At 33.3% G+C, this 25669-nt stretch overlaps 1 protein-coding gene across 14 annotated transcripts in view; it reads right to left on the bottom strand.

The window, feature by feature from the left end:
* Positions 1-25669, bottom strand: part of LOC143232852 (uncharacterized) — a 124357-nt gene that overhangs the window by 17077 nt on the left and 81611 nt on the right. For 8 of the 14 annotated variants that reach the window (XR_013017819.1, XM_076468815.1, XM_076468813.1 and 5 more), the window contains one exon: positions 2216-2335. The exons of 5 other annotated variants lie outside the window; for them this stretch is intronic. The gene's annotated coding sequence lies outside the window, so the exon portion shown is untranslated. Of the gene's footprint in view, positions 1-2215; positions 2336-5206; positions 5360-25669 lie in introns of those variants that run through there. One more of the 14 variants, XM_076468814.1, reaches the window with a different exon arrangement.

The raw sequence follows: 25669 nt of genomic DNA, 5'->3' as shown, positions 1-25669 counted from the left end.
CGTTATCTATGATGTAAAAGTATTGTTCAACACACCTGCCTGCTCATCCTACCAATATTTTGGAGCTGTTACACACAGATTGTTCTTTGAGTATCTTTTAACTCTCTGACTTTTGACTAATAAACTTTGGTATATCTTCTTTTATACATTTATATCCTGTTTTATACATTTATATCTTCGCCTCATTTGGTTAATAGATATGTAGTTAGTTATATGCATCGATTTATTTTATTTATTCCACTGACACTAAGATGCTTGAAATCTGACAAAAAAATGAATTTTCAGGAAGTCAAAACCCATAAAAAAGAAGATAATCAACTTATTTTCTTCAAGGCAAACTGTAATAATGTGTAACGTATAATTACTACGAAACCCTACTAGCTCTTGCTCTGTCAAGGTAACTGGTGATCCTGAGAGTTATAACGCTATACCTCGAAATCTGAATGGGAAGAGGATAAATAGCCCATTGTACAACTTTGCGCTCAACTTCAAACAAGCAAACAAACAGTTACTTCCTTCCGTTAACTATTTATAAAGAATGTATTTAAGCCTATTACCAACCTAATGGTATGGATAGTGGCAAATATCAAATATAACAATAGATAAACTAAGAAATACTCTGTCACAAGTTGTGCTGTATTACGAAATGTTTGGGTCTTTAATTAAAATTTTAAAAATGTTTATACTAAACGATTATTTACACTGAGGAATCAACCATAAGTTGGCAAAGAATGTGTGTGATTTTATAGTCAAATAATAGGAGTCGTTTCATAGTTTTTGGTGATTTTGTCAGAAACAGAATTGTCACATCATTGTATACATTACGATATTATCTTATCACTATTATTTGGACGTTATAGACGATCGCAATTACTTTTAAGGTTTTATGGGATGTTTTCATATCACGCGCAAACAATCTATTAATATCAACTGTAGTTCTTGTGGTTTGTCAAACAGATATTTTTTGTAGCATTTAGATACAATTAATAATCCATATTATATCTAGATGGATGAACTATATAATGTTGTATAAAAACTGTATTGATATAATTATTTCTCAAAGCCATTTTACAAAGATGCTGTAGTTTTAAATAGCTTATCTGCCAAAGACTAGTTCGTATTTTACTATAAAACAGAAGTTTGTTCGTTTCACCACAATTATCGGCCATCTTAGATGTGCTTGCCACAAAGATCGAACCAAAAATGTAGCTAATAAGCTTACTGCTTAGCTACCAGACACATATGTACAAGTAATACTACATAATTCGTTACACTCGTTAATAAATATATAATAAATGTTTTAAGGGTAATAAAACAGTAATAAATAAAATAAAAATTTTGAGGAAAATGTAGCATTAATGTTCATGATAAAAATCTAATACCATAGCGTTGAGTAAAGGGTTATTTGTAAACCTATATATTCAAAATATAGATGTTTTTGTTCTTATCTTTTCCAAATAATTTCGGTATTTGATTATTTTATAATGAACAAATACAAAAGTTAAATAACTTTGAATTAATACTTTTCTTCAAAAACATGTTGCACGTAGTTAGTAAGTATAAAAAAATGTTTGAAATGGCTTTAGTTTTAAAATAAAGCCCTTTATTCAACAGAAACTGCTGAATAAAAAAATACATTAACCTTCTAAAATCCTGAACCTGTCCAGTCGTTTGTTTTATTGCTGTAGTGTGTTCTGTTGCTCAGCAGTACTATCGTATTCAAAGTAATTGTCGATATTTTATTGTAACTATAATAAACTATGCTGCAGTTGACACAGAGGATTATACAACTACATAATAAACTACGATACAGTTGAAACAGAAGGTTATACAACTTTTGTTTTGTTTTTTTCAGTTTCGTTTGTCTTATAGTAAAGATAAGCCAAGAAACATTTCAACTCTGTTAGGGAGTAGATCTTGATGAGGGAGTCTCTCCCAAAACCTCATTTATTAAAAAATAGCATCAATTTATTTAAAAACTTTCTTTCTTTACAGATTTCAGTAATTAATTAGTGTACATAGTTTTAATAAAAATCTTGACGGCATTAGAAGGTCATTAATTAGTATACATATTTTAATTAAAAACCTTGACAGCATAAGAAGGTCATTAATTAGTATACATATTTTAATATGCACCTTGACACAATAAGAAGGTCAATACACATTTCATTCTTACATGAGGACTTTAAATTATTTCTCTAAGTTTAAAAGTTACCTAGAAATCTGATGTTTCTTTCACGTGAAACTTCCTATTAACTCGCTGTATTTGAAAGTGGACTAATCACAACGTGGCACAATACAGCTTATTCCGCACTACAGAATATCCACGTTAGTCCTAAAAGGGTGAAAAATGAAGAGTGAGATAAACAAGAAACGTCCCACTCTAATTTAATAAAAAATTAAACAACTTAAAATGAAATGAAGCCACGCAGTTTTATTCGTACGAAATAAAACTTATCTATTTAACATATAATATTACGTATTTTTAATACCACAGACAATATTCATTCTTCCATTAACATTTGATGTGTATCTGTGTGTAGGTTTATCTTTTAGCAAAGCCACATGGGGCTATCTGCTGTGTTCACCGAGAAGAATGCGTTGTGAATTAGTAGATTTACCACTCTCCTAGCGAGCGACTTATATTTGATAATAAATATTATTGACATTTATTACTGTATCATAAAGATACGTCCAAATAAGTTGAATACAAACACGTAATAAGATGTTTATATAATCAACACATATTTTACCATCAGTAGATAAACCAAACTTATAAATAAATTAACAATGGACAATTAAAATATTCTGCAAAAATAAAATTATAATAAAAATAACTCGTATGTGCCCACCAATAACGGTATGAATAATTCAAATATTTTTAATTTGAAAATGTTTGGGGGTAGGTGGCAAGGGAAGTCTATAGAAATGGACGTCAATTCCAAACAGTGCATAATCGTCGTGAAGCCATCTTCACCACTTGGAATAACATTCCAGCCAGCCTTCTGCAAACGCTTATATTGACCATGCTAAAGTGAATGTTTGCAGTTATTCGCAATGACAGCCGTGCAACTCACTACCGAGACCTCTTGTTGGGCATTTCCTACCCTGTTTAGGACTTCTTTTGGTATGGTTTTAAACTTTTGACCAGCTAGTATTTAGGCTAATTACATAGTGTTCACATTTTCCCTGTTAAATGCTAAAAAAGTTTTTTCCCCCTTTTCTTATTTTCATTTTTCGAAGCTCTACTCAAATAAGTGGTTGAGTCTAACAATGCAAAATGCATATTTTTTCTTGATGTTCATTGGCCTTAAGATTTTGGCCAGCAGTGTATTTAGGGGTATTTAATTCTGCAGATATCCTTATGCACATATTTTCAGTATTAACACAATCACAGCCAAGTTGCTTATTTTCTTGCCACTGTACCCGTATATATCCTTCTTCTATGAAATATAATAATGCAACTGTCATCATTTCCTCAATGTAGCGAGAGATCACCAGGTGTAACCGTAATGAGCTTTGTAACAAACAAAAGAGTGCTGAACATACATTATGATAGTGTACGCACTATTTGCCCGTTTCATCACGGGCAATAAATCGGTGAAAAGTAAGCACAAATTATATAACGTACATGAAGCTCATCAGAATATTTATCCAATGAACCGAAGTTCATGGAGTACATATTAAACAGCACAGTTTTACAGTGACTTTCAGTTCTCATTAGTCACACCAGATACAGTAAGTTCTCTGTGACGAAACGGTAATGAAGCTTATTGCAGAATTTCCCAAAAAGTAATTAATGTGTGAAACATTCCAACTGTTCTTTTGCTAGTATGTGTTGTTTTTCACGATGCAACATCATAAAAAGGAGCACATACACATTAACTCTCTGCCACTATTTTATGCGTCTATTTTCAATATTAACAGCAATCTATGTTCTAATTTTTATCGTAATTCAAGTTAGGTGTTGGCATTTAGACTAATGTTATTATAAAATCCTGTACGAAATAGAACACTCTTTGGCAAAATGTTAACCTTTCTCACAGCTTTAAATCTATGATTTGTGTCATGTTTATTATCGTAACTTACTTACACGTTAACTACACGGCGCCATTGAATGTAGATTGAGCAGTCATATTTCATTGACAAATGATTTTATAAAGATACAATTATTTTTTATACCTCTTTTAAGTCACCAACAAGTACTCTTGTAATTGAGCTAATTGCACCGAATAGCTAATATAGTGTTAACATCATCCGAATAAATTTCAACTTCTCTAAAATCGACAGAAATAAAGGAATAAAGAAATTTAGAATTAATCGGTGAAAAGTAAGCACAAATTATATAACGTACATGAAGCTCATCAGAATATTTATCGAAAAGTAGTGTTTTTAAAAATATGATTCTAAGGTCGTCAAAAGATGTTGCTATTATTGGAGCAGAAAAACAGGAATGAACGTCCAAGAAAAACATTTAAACAGAAAGTTTGTGCCTTTCAATGAATTTCAATATCAAAGATAGTAAAAGCATACAGAAAAAAACAAGTGATTAAAAAGGATACACGTAGAATAAAAATCAGTAAAAAGTCCATTCAAAGACAATTGAAAAAAAAATATAAAACCTGCAATGAAAACATTTTATGTTTCATACATGAAAATAGTCAAGCGTCGGAACGTTAGAAAGGGTCACTGCATTGAAAAAAGACGAATGAAACATTGTATTATATAATCAGTGATGACGAGAAAACCAACTTGTGGACAAAACTATATATGTAAAAACGGGTGGTTGGTTGAGAAAATTTTTATGTAGAGGAGCAAACAACGTTTCTTGTCATCACAAATCAATTTGGGTATTTTTAAATAATTATTTTACGAATAAAAGTAAATCTTTTTAGATATTGTAGTACCGAGCCAAGGAAGGAGAAAAAGAAGTCATTCCAAAAACCGTTAATTCAGGATTATTTCAATAAATCTCGGTGAATGAAGCTCAGTATAACTTCTTAAACAAAAAGACCTACTAAATGATATAATTAATATTATATCTACTCTTCATTGTAGAAATGGAACTCTTAACTGCTAAGGAAACTCATCCAGTATTGCATCGTGCATCTGCTTCAATTTCAAAACTGCACCTTTGGGCTTATAGCACCTTTAATTTTACAAAATATTGAAGTAAGATGTTTATTGTATATGATTCCAATCTTACTTTTCGAAGTGTCTCTTTTATGTTTGGTTGTCAATGTTGTAATTAATTGACGAGCCTCCGATTCAACTGGTATGTCAAATCGATTGAGATATCTTCGAATTAGTTCTTTCCTCATCCGACCTGGACTCACGGTTTTTCTTAGTCTCTTCGTTAAACCATTACATTTGCAACCACATCTAGAATATTTCAATCAAAACAATTAGATCTTTTCCGAAAAAACTCATATGTTTTGGACCCAGATCAAGGTGCTGGGCTGATTCGTATGGCACGTTCAAAAACAGAAGAAGAATGTTCAGGTATGAATCTAATTAAAACAGAAAATACGTGATTTTTATTTCTAAAAATAGTCTATATTATATTAAGAGTTGAGTTTGGTTTGTATTTCGCGCAAAGCTCACAAGGGTTATCTGCGCTAGCCATCCCTAATTTAGCAGTGTAAGACTAGAGGGTAGGCAGCTAGTCATCACCACCAACCGCCAATTCTTGGGCTACTCTTTTACTGGCCCAACATAGCCAGATAGTTAATGCACTCGACTCTTAATCTGAGGGTTTCGGGTTCGAATCCCCTTCACACCACACATGCTCGTTCTTTCAACCGTGGGAGCGTTATAATGTTGCGGCCAATCCCACTATTCGTTGGTAAAAGAGTAGCCCAAAGTTGGCCGTTTGTCGTGATGAGTAGCTGTCTTCCCTCTAGTCTTACACTGCTAAATTAGGGACAGCTAACGCAGATAGCCCTCGAGTAGCTTTGCACAAAATTCAAAAACAAACAAATAAATTCTTTCACTAACGAATAGTGGGATTGACCGTTACATTATAACGTCCCCATGGCTAAGAGAGCGAGAATGTTTAATGTGACAATGATTCGAAGCCGGGACACTCGGATTACGAATCGAGTGCATTAACTACCTGGCTATGTTGGGCCAGTAAAAGAGTAGCGCAAGAATTGGCGGTTGGTGCTATAAAAGTAATAATAAAATTAAGCAAAGAGCAAGTAAAGACAATAAATACAGTTAAACAACGAGATAGGTAAATCCAATAATAAACTACGGTAAAAGTTCATTATTATAAATTATGCGCTGAAAGAATCAAAATTCAAAAATGACTCTTAAAATAACCTCATTAAAAAATTGAAATCTGTTTTTCCAGTATCCTTCTTTTTTTTTACTCAACCTTTAGAATCTATAAAGGTTCTTTGGTCAAAACGTAGACATCCTCAATATATTATCTACTTTAATCCCTATACCAAATTCAATTTTATTACACACCAGGATCTCTATCTTCAATTTAAAATTCTGTTAGGCAGGATTAGAATAAATTAAACTATAAGACCTTTGACGTGTTCAAATGCATAAAACGAAACGGTTTGAACGTCTGAATTCAAAACTGTAATTATATCTCAAACCGGTAAAGAGATGACGGAGCTACGAGTTAAAGATTTATACTTGAAAAACAAATATAAAACAAAGAAATTCAGAGACCTGGCACGAGTTGTCAAGACTAAAGAAAAGAATATGGATTCAAGAAATGTACTTTTCTCCAAGTTTTCAGATAAATAATAATTTGTTTGCTTCTCATATAAGCCCGGTACGGCCAGATGGTTTAAGGCGTTCGACTCGTAATCCGAGTATCGCGGTTCGAATCCTTTTCGCACCAAACATTCTCGATCTTTCAGCTTGGAGCGTTATAATGCGACGGTCAATCCTACTATTCGTTGATAAAAGAATAGCCCAAAAGTTGATGGTAGGTGGTGATGACTAGCTGGCTTTCCTCTAGTCTTACATTGCTAAATTAGGGCAGGCTAGTGCAGACAGCCCTCGAGTAGTTTTACGCGAAATTCAAAAACAAACAAACCTTCTTCTAAGCTAAAGCTTTTCACGTAAAGTGCAATTATTCTTATTTAGAATGTATGTTAGCGCCTATACGGGTGTTTTATTAGTTACAAACGCAGCAGGATACCGCGACTACCAAATAATAAGTTGATGCTAACTAATACAGCTGGATGAGTTCGTTCACTTCAAATTGTAACCTTTCATCAACTCTGGCTTAACATATTCTGTTTAAAGCAAATAACATATGTAGTTATCAAACTTAATGGTCTGACATAGAGAATTTTACTAAAACAAATATTAATCCAAAGAGAAGAAAAACTTAATATTTAAAAAATGTTGTAGTTTTATCAAGCAATAGGAAAACAATATAAAACGGACAATAAACTAAGGTATAAAGGTCATCTACATGCATCCAATTAGAAACTTTGCATCCCTAACCTATTAAATCCACTGCAGCTAAAATTAAACAACATTGTTCATTTCGTTAAGTGGCCCGGCATGGCCAAGCGCGTTAAGGCGTGCGACTCGTCGTCTGAGGGTTGCGGGTTCGCATCCCGGTCGCGCCAAACATGCTCGCCCTCCCAGTCGTGGAGGCGTTATATCGGTCAATCATTGGTAAAAGAGTAGCCCAAGAGTTGGCGGTGGGTGGTGATGACTAGCTGCCTTCCCTCTTGTCTTACACTGCTAAATTAGGGACGGTTAGCACAAATAGCCCTCGAGTAGCTTTGTACGAAATTCCAAAACAAACAAACAAACAATCGTTAAGTGTTTGAAAAATACTAGAATCACAGGATTGGTTATCCTAGATTTTCCTGAAAGTTAATTTGTAATTAGACCTTCGATGATCATGAAAGAAGTTTAATTTTAAATCAATTAATGTCATCGCTAAATTTAAAGTATCAATTGATATGTATGTAAGTAAGAGTATACATAAATTAATGAAATTTTTGTTGCAAACGGCATTTTAAATGTTTTTTTTCAAATTGATATACTATTCTACGCAGTTTATTAACAATATTGATCTATTTGATATTGTTGTTGTTAACATACATTTGTTTGTGGATTTTTAAGGTAAATGCACATTATACTTGTCATTCTCTATCATCGATAAAGTTGGTTTGAAAACAGCTGGTATCTTTCGAACCTAAAATTCTCTGTCAACTATGATGTATATTTATTATCGAGTGTGAGCTAATGTATTTCATATTCATGTTATTTACGAGTATTCTATATTTTCTTATCTTTTCAAGTTATACAATTTCCGTGTAACCAGAAGACACTGTAAACTAGAGAAAATATTGTTCATAATTAATACAGTCAGGTGTGTTTGCCTTAAGTTTTCTTACATCGTTGGTCTTATTTTGCGACTCAGTAATATTTTGATTATGTATATTCAGAATTTTATGTTTTTTTCTCATAGATTGCTTCTTTAAACTGACTGAAGATGGTGTTATCATGTGTTATCCTTTTAAGACTAAAACCATAAAATTTCTCATTACTAGCATTATAGGTATAAAACTTTGAAAGACACAAATTCAAGCTATCTTATTTCTTATTATTTATAAATATCCACGTTAACCAAATAGGCGAGAAAATTGAAAAGTTCTCTAACAAGGTATAATCTTATTATTATCTAATTTTCAGCAGACACGTTTGTAGCCAGTAAACCAAAACATGATAATAAACGAGCTTCCAAAACAACAAAGTATGTTAGCGTATCTTTCTCATTAAACATATATATATATATATATATACATACTGATTTATTTTTCGAGGTCAGTCCATAACTGATTATCTGAACCAAAGGTATTATTTAGTAAATAAAGCATTTTCGCATGTGATTTTATCTTATTATTTTCAGAGAAAAAAAAAAGCAAATCTACCCATTATGATGCTGATTTTAAATATAAAAAAACATAGTAAGATGAAGTGTAGAAAAAATACTCTGTTAAACGGGAATATTTTTCTATTCTTTGTTCTATGTGTAATCAATACATAAAATTCTTTTGATTCTATATTTTAAGGTAAATTTGATAAATGGAGCTTGGTTGATTGCATTAGCCTTTGCCATGGTGATGAAAAGGAAGCTACAAAAACAAAAGAGGTTTCTTCAATGTTTTGCCTTTGTTTTCTCTAAAATTGATGGATAAATTAGCTTTCACTCTACCTTGTTTCAGTAGTCGTCTTCTGACAGCCAGAAAATAAGATATTTCACTGTACCAGTTGAATGACATTAGGTCTGAACAAGTAAAATATTCCATGTTTGTTTGGCACGTAGTCAGCATTGTAATATCAAAGGACGAAAATGTGATATATGGTAGATCTTTAGATTTCTGAGACAATGAGCTGTGTTTCTATGTTTTGAATTTCACGCAAAGCTACACAAAGGCTAATTTAGCAGTTTAAAACTGGAGGGAAAGTATCTAGTAATCACCACTACAGCCAACTCTTTAGCTACTCTTTTACCAATGAATAGTGGAATTAACCGGAAATTACAACGCCCCCACACTGAAAGAGTGAGCATATTTTGTGAGACGGGATTCGAGCCCGTGACCCTCACATTACGAATCGAGAAACCCCAACCACCTAACCATAGCGGGCCTGTCGGGTTTGAATAAATACCATAAAATATTTATCGTATTTCAAGCTGTGGGTGCGTCATTAAAATGCCAGTCAACCCCTTTAAAGTGTTAGGTGAGTAGTACAGTGCTATTGTCAAAAGTATATTTCAAACTTGGCTGGGTTACGGACCACTCTTATTATTTACGATACAAATAAATTATTACTGTTATAAGAATAAAAAACAAACTAGCTCACATATAGTGATTTAACAGATCATAACCTATTTTAAACTATACGCAACACATACTTGCATGATTTTGATGCGAAACTTCACTCAATAGCGACAACTCAATTTATTGATGTCAGAGTTGCATGCTTGAATAGAATTAGCTAATTGTGTGAAATACTCTGTATTGACAGTTGATTCTATTTCGAAAAAGAAATAGAGGCCCAGCATGGCCAGGTGGTTTAAGGCGTTCGACTCGTAATCTGAGGGTCGCGGGTTTGAATCCCCGTCGCACCAAACATGCTCGCCCCTTTTAGCCGTGGGGGCGTTATAATGTGACGGTCAGTCCCACTATTCGTTGGTAAAAGAGTAGCCCAAGAGTGGGCAGTGGGTGGTAATGAATAGCTGCCTTCCCTCTAGTCTTACACTGCAAAATTAGCAACGGCTAGCGCAGATAGCCCTCGTGTAGCTCTGCGCGAAATTCAAAACAAAATAGACGTTTAGACGCATTAAGTAAGAAATGTTTTGATAGTTAAGATTATGTGATTTTGTGCAGTAGTAAATAATGATTTTTATGAACATTTAGTGTTTGATTTATTTTTTTAAATAACTAACTAATCAATCATAATCATGCTGCTAAATTAAATGTGAAGAAAATTAACATGTTTACGAGAATTTCTTCTTTCCGAAATATTTTACAATATTCTCTATCCTAACACATCCCACATGTAAAATTCCTTTTCGTAAAATCTATATAAATGGTTTACTACCAATGTTTAAAGCAAGGATTTCTCTTTTTGAAATATTATAAATGAATAATAAAATATCTTTAAATACGAAAGAATATTACTAATTACCGGATAGCTCAGTGGAGAGAAAAGTACTTTCTTATTATGTTATTTTTAAGAATTGAGAGCATAATATGGTACTTTTATACAGCTTGTAAGTTATGCAGAGGTGGCATGATCACTGTAAATTTATTTTGGTCAGGTAAGCCTCTTAACATTGAGAAAAATAAACCATCAATATACAAGTACTCATTTAGTAAGCATTGTTTTTATAGAATATTACAGGTTTAACCTACATAAGCATATTACCCAATAAGTTTGTAAATTTTGCAAAAATGTAAACAATTATTGCTTGTTCTTCTTCAAGAATTAACTTTATTTCTCTTGCAGACGGTAGCATGTACATATTCTCTATATACAGATATAAGCTTTTTGAAAATATGATTAGCCATTATCAGTCAATGTTGTTTTCAATATAAAGTCAATTAACGCTTTCCTTAAATTTCTTATATAAATTGAATAACATAGACCATCTCCTGTTAGATCAGACTCTCATATTAGAATGTTCTGGTGAAATTTGTCGATTTGTTGTGACACCAGATACCTCAATTTACAAAAAAAATGTTGAATGTAATTCTCCTCCTTATTTATTTTAGTATTTTTATTTTTTACGTGAAGTTTTTTTCTATGAATGTTTTATTTCCTTGAATTACTTTTCAAACAAAACAGCATATTCCTGCAAGTAAAACTATAATATCAAATATGCATCTGAGGTTTCATTACTGGAAAATGTTATCAATAATTAGAACTTAATAATCTAAGCATGAGAAAGGATATGAAAAACATACACTTTTTACGTTGTTCATAGCATTTTAACTTTATAATCTATATTTTAACTGAAGTAGTTTATAAGCTATTGAACAGTTTTGCAGTGCTAAAAATATACATTTATATTTCTTAATACTAATAATCATTTATTTAAATAAAACACACACTATTAATGCACTCGATGAACAATATGATTTTCTTAATAGTGGTTTTTATATGCTAGTGCCATACGACTGAAATAAACTAATGTCAGAGATTCCTAATGAATTTAGAAAATATACTAAATTTCACGTACAGTAATGATGCCAATGATATAGTTTTGCTGTACAATTATTTAGCTTTACATAAAACTAGAAAGTAATAAACAATAACTCGTAATTTAAAAGGCTACCATTGTTTACGATTACTTAGAGGAAATATTAACCAATGGAGAACTAAAACAAGCAGTAAATTTCACTTATTTGTGTGGACCAATATTTATGTTCTGTACTCTGTTACACTCTTATCAAAGCAAATTGCTAGGAGAAAAGCGTGTTACATTTGAAAACTTGTTTATTCGTAGCTTCTACTTTTTTAAACGTTTTACGATATATCTACTTCAAGTTGAAGAAATATAGGGTACTAACGATAATCATTCCCAGCCGCTGAAAAAAGATATCTGAAATTAAGCAAATTAAACAGCTAAAATAATTCACAAGTTCCTCACAACCATCAATAAACACAATAATTTATGGTTGTATTTAATCATCTGGGTGATACTGCGTAATTATTCACTAGTTATTTTATCGTGTATAGTTTTTGTTTTGAAGAAAGATATATTGAACCTGTTTGATATATTGATTAATCAATAAGAAATCCATAAAAGCCTTTGAGATTGTATTTTGCTAATTGTTTAAATGGTAATATTACTCCAGTATTTCTATAAAATATAAAGGGGAAAACGCAATAGACTTATTGTTGATATCAAATTTTAGTACCTTCTTTAATAAATTTCAATATAATCTTGTTTAAAACACTTACTACTCGAACAGTCTCAATAATATGTCTAGTCTAATCATAGATTTCATTCCATGAAGATCTTCTGTAACAAACAAGTGTTTAAAGCACATAATGTGAAAAAACAGAATGCATACACGCAGTGAAAATCTAAGTCGTAACAAAAAAAAAGCTTGCTCTATTGTTTTACAGGATATAACCAACGTAAGAGGTATAAAACAATGTTAAAATACCCTACAATGTTTATAATAAAACTAACTGCTTCAGTTTTATATCATTTCTGTAAATAATTCCTAGTTTCTTACTAGTCAGTTGCCGCATATTCATTCAGTTTTCTACTGATATTTGATGCGTGATTCTTCATGGCATTTCACATTTTAAAACTGGATTTCATCTTTATTTTCAAGGTTAGGAATTGTAAAAATGTAATATTAGATTTTTTATGCACATAGCATAACAATGATAGCAATTAAAAATACTCTAAAACATTTATTTTCTTCTTCATATCAGAAAGAGAATTCTTGTACACACAGTTATCAAGAAACCATTCTTGCAAGCAATAGTAATTTAGACATCATAAGCTACTTTCAATAACAATATCTCATAATACGTAAGATGTTTTTGATGTACTTCATGGACATAACATCTGTGTCTAACGTATTTTTCTCACCCAGCATATTATTCATAATGTGGAGTCTAGCATGGACAAGTGGGTTAAGGCGTTCGACTCGTAATCGGAGGGTCGCGGATTCGAATCCCCGTCGCACCAAACATGCGCGCCCTTATGTTAAGTGCCTTAACCACCTGCCCATGCCGAGCCTAATTTGAAAGGTGTCTAAATTTCAAACATAATACACTTAGGCTTGAGCCAACAAATAGAGCCCTCCCTCCTAGTGGCATAACGGTATGTTTGCAGATTTACAACACTATAATCTGGTCTTTGGTTGCTGGGCAGAGTACAGATAGCCCATTGTGTAGCTTCGTGCTCAATTACAAACAAACAGAAAATAGAAACTAACTTTTGTATATTATCATTCTTACTTTTTTAGCACAAAGCTACACAGTGTAAATGTGTATATATAAAACCTCTTACGACATACAAATTTAAAATAAAATAACAAGAGGTGATTTCTTGTTGCCAATGTCTTCAACCTGAGCTCTAAGTTTCACTTCTTTTACTATTACTACTTACGTCTGTTATAACTTATATGTAGTTCTGATCATGTACATTAGAATCAAAACACCTTTTGATTATTACATAATAGTAACTGGTTATTATAGAATGTTTAACCCTCTATACCTGAAGTAGTTAAGAAGAGTACGATTTTAAGATTACTTGAAAATGTGTGTGTGTGCGTAGTTGTATTTCATTTGCTTTGTATGTAGAATTTGTGTGTTTGGTATCAGGCCAATAGCTGATAGATTTCGACTCAGTAGGTTAGGACTAAATTAATTAGTAATGAAGGTTTAATTTAATAAATGTATACGTGAACTGGCCCGGCATGGCCAAACGCGTAAGGCGTGCGACTCGTAATCCGAGGGTCGTGGGTTCTCGCCCGCGTCGCGCCAAACATGCTCGCCCTCCCAGCCGTGGGGCCGTTATAATGTGACGGTCAATCCCACTATTCGTTGGTAAAAGAGTAGCCCAAGAGTTGGCGGTGGGTGGTGATGACTAGCTGCCTTCCCTCTAGTCTTACACTACTAAATTAGAGACGGCTCGGTGAAGTGGGCTAACAACCTACTCACTTAAATACCTGTTGAAGAATGCGCAAGCGATTGCGGCCCTATGTTACTTGATGGAATCTAATGGTGAATGAATGAATGAATGATACTTGAACTATTTGAAGAGTAAACTCATACATCTTCGAGTGTTCATTGTTTGTTTTTTGGAATTTCGCACAAAGCTACTCGAGGGCTATCTGTGCTAGCCGTCCCTAATTTAGCAGTGTAACACTAGAGGAAAGGCAGCTAGTCATCACCACCCACCGCCAACTCTTGGGCTACTCTTTTACCAACGAATAGTCGAGTGTTCATACATAAGTATATAAATTTCAGTGCGTTTGTTGAGTAATCATACTTGTTTGTTGTTAACTGAAGATACATGGGCTATTTTTGTATCCAACGTGAATACCGAAACCCTATTTTTAGTGTTATAAACCTTTACGCTTATATTACTGTGTACGTTCTGATGCCAGAAAACTAGTTTACCTTTTACATAATTACCTGATTAAACGCTGATTGGGCCCGGTATGGCCAAGCATGTTAAGGCGTTCGACTCCTAATTTTAGGATCGCGGGTTCGATTCCCGATCGCGCCAAACATGCTCCCCTTTCAGCCATGGGGGCGTTATAATGTGACGGTCAATCCCACTATTCGTTGGTAAAAGAGTAACCCAAGAGTTTGCGATGGGTGATGATGACTAGCTGCCTTCCCTCTAGTCTTACACTGCTAAATTAGGGATGGCTAGCGCAGATAGCCCTCGAGTAGCTTTGCGCGAAATTCAAAACAAACAAACGCTGGTCGAACCCAATTGTATTTGTGCTATTATTCAGATAATAATAAATTCCTGTTTGTAATAATTATGTTTAATTATAATTTATATCTTCACTGATAATTAATAAATTGTGATAAAATGAACGTTTATTGGTTTAATGTTAATATGCATAAAAGCGAAAAATAGAAAGCAATGATATAAAAGTTTATTTTGCCATTTTTTATAATTTTTCTATTATAATTTGTTTCGGACGAGTCTCCGATTCATTATGTTACATATGTTAACGTATTACTATTTCAAATAACCGAAAATTTCAGCTTAGTAGTAAATCAACAGTTAATATGTTTCAAATGCAAACAAGACTGATACACACAATTTCCTTTTTTAACACAAATATATTTTAATATGCAAATATAAAAAGATTCAGTTTGCAGTGACAGTTATTACTGATAGTTATTACAAATGACAGTTTATATACAAGAGTTTATAAACAATACTATGTTTTATGTCCGATCTAAAATATAATATTTTAGCGATGGATCATGTCCACGACAAGCAAATTAATTCTTGTCTAAGTACAAGCTGACTTGTACTTAGCAAAACTATTTACTGTCCTCATAGAAATAATAACGTCCGAAGTACTTCACCGAAGTTGAACGGTTTGTAATGTTCGAAATATATAACGTTTCTGGTCAAATGCTGTAGTTTTCCGATTAACACATTTTAGTTACAATTATCGTTTCCTACGCCTAAAACACATTGATTGTAGCTATTCAATAATACACTCCTTTTCTCGGCTAGGCACGTTTTATAAAATTCACACGATACCCTAGAACATTCACCAAAACTCCCGAAAACAACAATATAGTTCCCTTCCGCAAAAAAATATTGTTGATTCTCACGTTCACGAATTTTCTACTACTTCCCAGAACAGGTGAAACTTTGACAATACATAGTTAAGAACATACGTCACATGGAAAAAAAGAAAACTATGCAAAAATAAGCATATGCGCTACAATAAATGTACAGAATAAATCTATTACAATTGTTTGAATTACAATTAATGTAGAGGAATTTAACTGTAGGCTAACACAATGTTATCACAAAAATTACATTTATTCATTCCTTTCAAATAGTCTTACGAACCTCAACAATCGACAAATAATTAATTACTAATTCTTATGTTTGCGTTTCCTTTGATATCAGCTATTTATCTGCACAACCAGCTTTCTTGAAATATACTAAATGTAATGAAGTTAATTAGCAAAAAATATCAATGCAATTATTTTAGGTTTAATGGTCCATGTATTTTTAAGATACACCTACTCCCACTTTATAGATAACCATTTAGCCAGTTAGATCTATCTTATATATATATATATATATATATATATATATATATACTTGCATTTTACAATAATAAGTATTACTTTTCCCCTATTGTCTAAATTATTTAAGTAATTTCTAAATAAGCAGAACATTCAGTTTTTATTGTGGCAACAACTGACAAACACGATCTGCATTAGTCTGAAGTTCGTTTTCATTTAATTATACCTAGTGCACTCATCATTGGGAGCTTATCAGAGAAGTTATGGTAGCTAAAAAGTCCTGATGTTTTGTTTTGCCGTTGTATTTCATAATATTGTATCGGCATATATGTATCAGTATCACACTGATGAAGATAATACTTATGGGATTTATCTAAGGTGATATCTATATTAATGTATATTTTTATAAAATATCAAGAATGATTGTAACTTGTTAATTTACTGAAAGGTACATCATCCTCTACAACTATACAATTACAAGCGAACGCTCTAATGCGACCATTGAAAAAAACACAGAAATATTCATAAAAGTTGATATAAATTTTAATAAAACATTATATTAAATATTATGTTTTTGCGTAAAGAATGGAAACAATATTAAGTTCCTGAGTCACTGTTAAATGTAACCAGGGGCGTAGATCCTGGGGGGGGAGATAGGGATACATCCCCCTTCATTTTAGATTGGGGTATGGTGCATACAATCATCCCCCCCTACAGTTTGATCTATTGAATTGTTTTATTGCATCACAGGCCTACAAATTGTGTGTTTGTTCTTGTGATTCTCGTGTTCTAACTAATCGAATTACATTATTAGGCCTAGATGTAGGCTTTTTCAGTAGCCGAAATATACATCTTTAATATAGGCGTGCTTCTAAGCTTTTCGATCTAAACGGTAGTTCGTAAGTATCAGTCAGTAGGCCTAAGTATACATGCAAGTATCGTGGCAACAAGATTACTCTGTGACTGCATGTTTACAGCTTTCAGGTTCATGTAATCAGAGATTACCAATTTGCAAATTGAACAGTTCAATAAGTGGTTGCAAAAATCATCTCCCCCCATCGGGTGTAAAAAATCTACGCCCCCTGAATGTAACCACACTTCTTTTTACTATTTTTTTAGTTTATTTAATGCTGGTTTATTAATGCTTAAATAAACTAACTGAGCAAGTACTAAAACATATAATATGTAATGTAGTAAAAATAAAATAAAAACTACTGAGTCTTATATGAGAACTCTTGTTAGTGAAAACTCGCACGAGTTAAACTAATAAAAGTTCAATAATATTACCACTGTGGTAATATGAAAGAGGTTACTTAAAAAACATAATTTTGTTATAAAAACACCTGTATTCATATTAAAACATGGTATTGAATTCATTTTATAAACATTAAACAAATTGCTAAAAAAGATAATGATTATAATGTCCGACGACTGAATTGTTCATGTGTCCAGGGTCAAAAGCATCTGGCAGATAAATAAATTTAGAATCCCACTTTTGAAATTTAAATAGACTGATATTGTATTTGGCAGTGCATCATTACAATAGAACGGAATATTTAAAACAACTAAATGCGAAGATAGTAATTAAAACATGAATAATAATAACTGAAGGAGGTGATCGATTACAAGTAAGATATTCTGTATACACTATATGGCCAAAAGTATATTGACACCCGATCATTACACCCATATGTGCTTGTTGAGCATCTCATTCCAAAACCATTCCCCTCTACGCTGTTATAACAGCCTCCAATCTTCTGGGAAGGCTTTTTACCAGATTTTGGAATATGACTGCGGAGATTCAGTCCTATTCAGCTACAAGAGCGTTAGTGAGATTGAGCACTGATGTTAGACGAGAAGACCTGACTCGTAGTCGACGTTCCAATTCATCCCAAAGGTGTTCGATGGGGTTGAGGTCAGGGCTCTGTGCAAGCCAGTCAAGTTCTTTCACACCAACTTCGGCAAATTATGTCTTTATAAACCTCGCTTTGTGTACAAGAGCATTGTCATGCTGGAACAAAATAGGGCCTTCCCCAAACTGTTGCCACAAAGTTGGAAGCACGCAATTCTCTAAAATGTCATTGTATACTGTAGCATTAAGATTTACTGTCACTGGAACTAAAGAGCCTAACTCAAACCATGAGAAACAGCCCCAGACCGTTATTCCTCCTCCACAAAACTTTACAGTTTGCACTATGCATTCATACAGGTAGCTATCTCCTGCCATCCGCCAAATTCAGATTCGTCTATCAGACTACCAGAAAGTGAAGCGTAATTAATCACTCTAGAGAATGCATTTCCACTGCTACAGAGTCCAATGACGGTGTGCTTTACATCACTCCAGCCGATGCTTGGCATTGCACATGGTGATCTTTGGCTTGTATGCTGCTGTTCGGCCATGGAAACCCATTTCATGAAGCTTTCGACGAACAGTTCTTGTGCTGACGTTGCTTCCAGAGACAGTTTGGAACTCGGTAGTGAGTGTTGCAACTGTGAACAGACTGTTTTTACGAGCTACGCGCTTCAACGCTCGACAGTCCCGTTGTATGAGCTTGTGTGGCCTACCGCTTCGCGGCTGAGTTGTTGTTGCTCCTAGGCGTTTCCACTTCACAATAACAGCACTTACAGTTGGCCGGGGCCAACAATCTGACAATCTGACTTGTTTAAAAGGTGGCTTCCTATGACAGTGCCACGTTAAAAGTCACTAAGCTGCCAATGTTTATCTATGGAGGTTGTATGGCTCTATGCTTGATTTTATGCACCTGTTAGCAATAGATGTGGCCGAAATAGCCAAACCCAGTAATTAGAAGAAGTGACCACATATTTTTGGCCATGTAGTGTATCATGTTAGTAGCTTAAAACATTTTTGTTACAGTAAAGTCTAGGAAAATATTATATCTCTAAAAGTCAGACGACACTTTTAAGATCTGGAGGTGTGGGATCATCGACATTTTGTCACAGACAAATATGCATATAAGGTATGAAGCGATATTTAGGAACATCGTAAGTTATAAGAAATCACATTGTGAAATAGTTCTGTTATGTATAAATATGCCCAGAAATCTTTTTACTTGGTGACAATGAACGTTGTCTGACCAGTAATGGTAAAAATTCTTAATACATGGTAAAAGACTTTATAACAAAGATGGCATTTATATGGAAAGAGTAACTGACTGGTAAAATAGTGCAACGTCATTTCTATAAGTATAATCTTTTATGACTTTTTCTCAGATAAATAAGTAATCAACCTTAAACTCTGTAACCTTAAAATTAATACATTAACGTAGAATATTTTATTTGTTGTAGAATTAATATTGGTTTTCGACTTATTTATCTCAGATTATGTATGATATGTTGAGCGATGCTGATTTGCTACCTTATATATGTGTAGAATATAAATCTTCACAGATTTTTAATATTGACGTATGTTTCTTTATGCACTAAAGTGTATATATATTTATTATCTCAAACACCCAAATAAATACGTTGATGTGTTATATTTACTATCACATTAGAGAAAATTTTTGTATCATGGTAAAAGTCGTATACCATCACATTTAATAGACTATATAGACCAAAGATATAAAAGGTGCATAACACAAGAACACTGGCATAGGGCTCATGCTATTATGAGTTAAGAGATGCGATTTATCAACGTAATCGTTCCAACGTGCTTTTCTATTATCAGTAATATACATTGTTCTGAAGAACTGAGTAATAAACAGTAATAAGTTTGTTTCATATAAAAAGAATGCCATGTGGCCGGGTATGTGACTTCCAATTATATAGAAGAGTGACGTAAATATATTATGTTTTCATTTAGCACTTCACACAAACGTAGAATGTGTAAAGAGATATATGCTCATAACAAAATATACCATAATACAAGATATCAAGTCATAGCAGACTGTCGGTCACTCTCACAAAGTGTGGCTAACAGGATAGGGAATCGATTTCACACCACCAACAGTATTGTCTTAAAACATTCGGTGAGCATCAGATTAATGTAAATAAGTTTCATTGCTTTCAACAATCAAGACACGTTGGGAACCGTTAGAAATTAGTTCAAGGACCAGTACCGGTTCACGGACCAGCGTTTGAAAAACACTGCTCTAAAAGATACGAGGTAGTGCAAGATTCAACTCCAATTAATGTTAATGAAGTGGAAATAACAATAATGGTGTGTTAGTCTATTATACAAACAGCCTGTCAAATATTCTAAGGTATATTACCAAAATCACTGGATTGTTAAGTTTTGTGGTGCCAAATAAATATATTAAAGCATATGTGGTTGTTCTTGGAAAGTTTGAATAAAATAGGCATAGAGAAGAGCTCATACAATATTATGCTGTGCAAAAGTATTAGAACAAAGTCACAAATTATATTTCAAGCTACTTTAAAAGAAGAATGAAAGGTAAATCACAAGTGAAACATTAAAATGTTAATAATATTCTTATTTACTACAATGAAACTCGGCGGAAATTTATATTTTGTGTCCCGTTTAATAATCACAGGCAGTCTTTCAAGCATTATGACAACATACTTAATCAGAGTGTACATTGAGATTTTACTCCAAGTGCCTCTTATACACTCCCATAAAGTTTCTTTGGAAGTAACTTTTGATTTGTCAAGTTGTTGATCTATTAAATACCTGATCTGCTCAATTGGGTTGAGTTCGCGGTTTTGTGGGTGCCATTGGATGACTCCAGCAATTTCTTTTTTAGCTAAGTATAAATATGTTAAATAAATGTTTAAGGGTCAAAATCTTCTTTGTAATAGTATCCTTTCCCAATAATATACAAACTACTAGGTACATCATCCATCTATAACACGCTTTCTCAGTCATCAACAGTCTAGGTTTTGTACTTTTTTCAGTAATACATGGTGACAGACTTTATAACAAAGACTTAACGGACTTATATTGTAAATAATGTGACTTCCAGTTGTATATAAGAGTGAAGTATCCACTTGGAAATCAAGGTAAAGGTTTTTAACTGCTACAAGACCAAATATTCCATTCTAGTTAAGTGGTCTTAATACTGTATATCTGGACACTTTTCGGATATTTGTTACATGGTCGTTTATCTGATGCTTAATATCAGAGGCAATCTTCTTGATGTTCCAAAGGCTTCATGAACGAAGATATTTAACGTCAGTATCGTTGAGTTTAGGTGATCTGTCTCTTCTTTTTCTACTTTAACAGTTACCTGTCTCACGATTTAGGGTGTATTTTACAGTGTTTGGGGATCGTTTCAAGTCTGCAGCAATATGTCAAAGAGTTCAACCAGCATCACGTACAGATTTCATACAAACTCTCTGCTCTACTGACAATTTTCTACGTTTTGTTGACATGACAATAAAACTTAATATATATTGTTAAACTTTGTTTTATCAAGGTGCATTCGTGGAATGCTATTATAATGATTTCTTCTAGGTATAATATGTTAGATCCTTTCTACCGTATTTCTATATAGATACGACACTACATGGAGTACAATGACAGTTATTCCATACCCTAAATTTGATCACTACTTTCTTTCAATCAGACTCATTATGAAATGCCTTTGGTATAGGTATATGAAAAGTATAAAAAATGATAAATATTCTAGTCCATTCAATTAATAATGGGGATCATTGAAGCATCACCACAGAGTTAAAATGTACATTCTGTAATGAAGTGGAAGAATTAAAATGGAAGGAATGACAAAATATTCTCCTGTTCTAACACTTTTATACAGTACTGTTTAATGATAATAAACTAAGTTAAACTACGTGTAGAGCAACTATAAAACCACTCTTAGATTAACAACAATATAAAGAAGATACGATTGGCGTTAATTATGACATTCGTTGTCATTAAAATCTTTTTAATTGAAATCAATCAAAACTAAGAGAACTTTACATTGAAAACGTATATTCTCAGTTTAGGTGATATTGGTAATTTTTAAAAATTTTGTACACTATTTCTTGGTTATTTTGTTATTTTCCTTGTTTTTGTACTGTGGGAAAGATATTCGTTTGTAAGAAATAATCAATAGTTAGTAAACTATTATCTAATGATTCAAGTACAGACTATCTATGTTATGTAATCTTTATCTCTGCTATAAAAAATACACCAAAATTCCTTTCACATCACCAAGAGCTTGCTTGACATTCGCGTCTTTTATTAGCATTCAACCCAAGTAGGTTCCGTCCAAATAGCATTCGTTAAATGATCGATTGCTTGTAAAAAGTCAGAAATATATAGGCAAATCTATATAGTCTACTACCACATATATAGGTATATATACCAAAGCTGAGATGTCTATTATAAGATTCTAACCTGAAAAAGAAAAATTTAAACTACAAAAGGAAAATTTGTCCATTGCCAGTCCTTGTCACCATTTACTGTTTGTTTGTTTTTTATGTTTGTTTTCTTTAGTATCTCATGATAAACATTTATGTTTCAGTTTTCATACTAACTTACATTATTGTTATATAGCGCTGATTTGATTGTATGTATATAAATGATGCAATATAAAGTATTAAGTATTATTACTTACTTATTTGTAAATAATTACCCATACACACACACACTCTCATATATACAAATATGCTTTTTCTAAAATCGTAATATACAGATTGAAATTTATACATACAAATATAAGGAGAAGGAAGCTTAGTTGTACCGTCCAATAGCACATCAATTAGTATTGTAACATGTAAATACATTCATTACTAAAGTCAAGTGTTAAGATCACACCCATTACGATATCCAGAAACACAGATATTCGTGTAGTGAAGTGAAATATCCAAAGCTATATTCATTCATACTTTAAAAGACTACTTCCATACCTATTAAACTATAATTAAGAGTCCTTTCAGACAGCACATAATAATACAATCTACAGTGTTATATATCTATTAGTTGCATTATCTATACATTTGGGAAAAGAAGTAAATGTTTTCATAATACATTCCATTGCAACATTTATATGTCTATTTGAGAGTTGTGTGCATAAGTACAATAAAACAAAGTTCGGCTTATCCATAAAGTCGCGAAAGTTTCATGCGCTGACAATACTATCCCTCTTCAGTAGCATTTGACTAATCAGTCGAGAAGTTCTTCTCTGGTATAAAACGATCTTGCACTGCCATCTTTGTTCTCACAGTATGAGAATAGATTCCTAAATATTTTTAAGCAATGTAATCTAATCGTTACTCTATTAAATCCACAATTATCTGTTAATTCCTTTATATAATACAAACAAAGTAATGAATTATAATCAACACTTTTATTTAAACTTTTATCAGTTACTACAGTATATTAACATGCTATTTTATTCAGCTGAGTTTCAAGTTTACAAGTACCATAATAAGTGGGCATTCACCAATTGTAATCAGTCAAGTAATATGACTACTGATATAACAATGCATAAGCACATTCAGCTATATATATACTGCTCAAAAATTAAAGGAACAAGTACATATTTCAGTATATTTTGGTCATAACTAAATTTATGTATGAAAAACATATCCGTTTGTCTACAAGTGTATTTTTTTAAGCTTGCGAGTGAAGTTTGAAGCAACTCAAACGAAACTCACTTCACTCAAGGAAAATACAACTCAAGGTACCCAATATAAGGCTGTTACATGACACTATGCATTCCTCATTAATTCTCGAAACAAACACCGACATGGATCTTTTGCGGCTCGTTTTGTCAGTGTGTAGCTTCATCTTGTGTATCCTAGCAGTCAGGTACCATCTCACAGAAAACGAGGTGGCCAGGGCGGTCCTGATGCTAGACCCAACGGAGGGTAGCACATCACGTCTGTGTGTCACTAAGTGTCATCAATCAACTTTGGTGACGCTACCAGGAGACAAACTCTTATTGCAGGAAACCATGTCAAGGCTGTCATCGCTGCATAACAGCCAGAGAGGACTGCTACTTCATGTCTACCGCTCTGCGGGACAGGTTAGCTAGGCTCTGTCACTGCAAAATGACCTTCAGCTTTCCACTGTAACCCGTGTATCGACCCAAACAGTTCGCAATCGTCTTCACGAAGGACGCCTTAAGGGTAGATAGACTGAAGAGGCGTATCCTGACAGCGCGACACCGTGCAGCAAGGTTGGAGATTTCTCGTCAACACCTGGACTGGGAACTTCGTCAATGGGCTACCGTTCTGTGGACAGACGAGAGCAGGTTCACTATGTCTCGTAATGATGGACGTGCGAGAGTGTGAAGACGCCGAGGAGAGCGATTTTCCGCCTATAACATTGTGCAAGTCGACGCTTATAGGAGGTTCTGTAATAGTGTGGGTAGGCTTATGCTTGGGTGGCCGCGGACTTACTCGTACCCGATAGGGGTGCTCTGAACGCACGACGATATAGAGACAAAATTTTGGAACACATTGTGAGGCCTTTTGCCGGTTCTGTCTGCGATGGGTTCATTTTCATACAGGTTAACTCGCGAGCCCACGTGGCCTTACTGTATGTGGACTTAATTCACGAGAAAGGAATAGAGATATTTGAGTAGCCCGTCAAATTTCCAGATTTAAATCCGATTGAACATTGTTGGCATGTGTTGTCGAGTATGTTACTGAACGCCAGCGCCCTCCTCAGAATGTATAGGAACTCTGACAAGCTCTGGTAGATGAGTGGGCTCTCATACCCCAAGATAACATCGATAGACTGATTCGAAGTGTGCCAAATGGGTGTCAGAACCCGTGAAGATCACACTAGATATTGAATGTTTCAAATATTTCTTGAATAAATACATGTATACTGTTTAAAGTATTGTTTTATATAGGATATCAGTTTTGGTGATATTGGTCGTTTTTAAAATTGTATTTCTCCATGTTTTACCGTTCATCACACATTAAAAAATGGATATAGATGGAACTGATATGAGGCAAATTACCTAAAAAAATAAAACTATTATCACATTTGGAACACTGAAATAAATTATATGAGAAAACGTACATGTTCCTTTAATTTTTATGAGCAGTTTATATACTGAGGCAGTACATTTCTTGTGCCACAAACTACAGAAAGTTCAAATATACGATAAATATTATGTTTACAGGTACATACGGCACAGACACATTTCTTCACACAGCCAACTATTGCAACAATTTACTACAAATAAATTTGTTGTGTAGTGTAAATAATATACAATTCGTTGTTCTCTTAAAAAAATCAACTGAAATAACAGTTTATATATTTGAGCCAATCAGAGCTGTGAAACATTTCAAAATGTCTTAGCAAATAAAGTAGTATGAAATGTGGTCATACATATATGATCCCACTCAAAATTTTTACACAGAATCATTTTTGTGCTGAAAATACCATAAAAATACGGATAAAACTGCCATATGCAAAAATATTCAGCTGTTTTGAAATTAGTTCACCATTTTTGCTCGGCCCAAG

The sequence above is a fragment of the Tachypleus tridentatus genome, chromosome 11, assembly GCF_004210375.1.
Source record: "Tachypleus tridentatus isolate NWPU-2018 chromosome 11, ASM421037v1, whole genome shotgun sequence".
NCBI classification, from domain to species: Eukaryota; Metazoa; Arthropoda; class Merostomata; order Xiphosura; family Limulidae; genus Tachypleus; species Tachypleus tridentatus.
The sequence above is the reverse complement of the archived record's forward strand: the minus strand, read 5'-3'. Positions and strand labels throughout refer to the sequence as shown.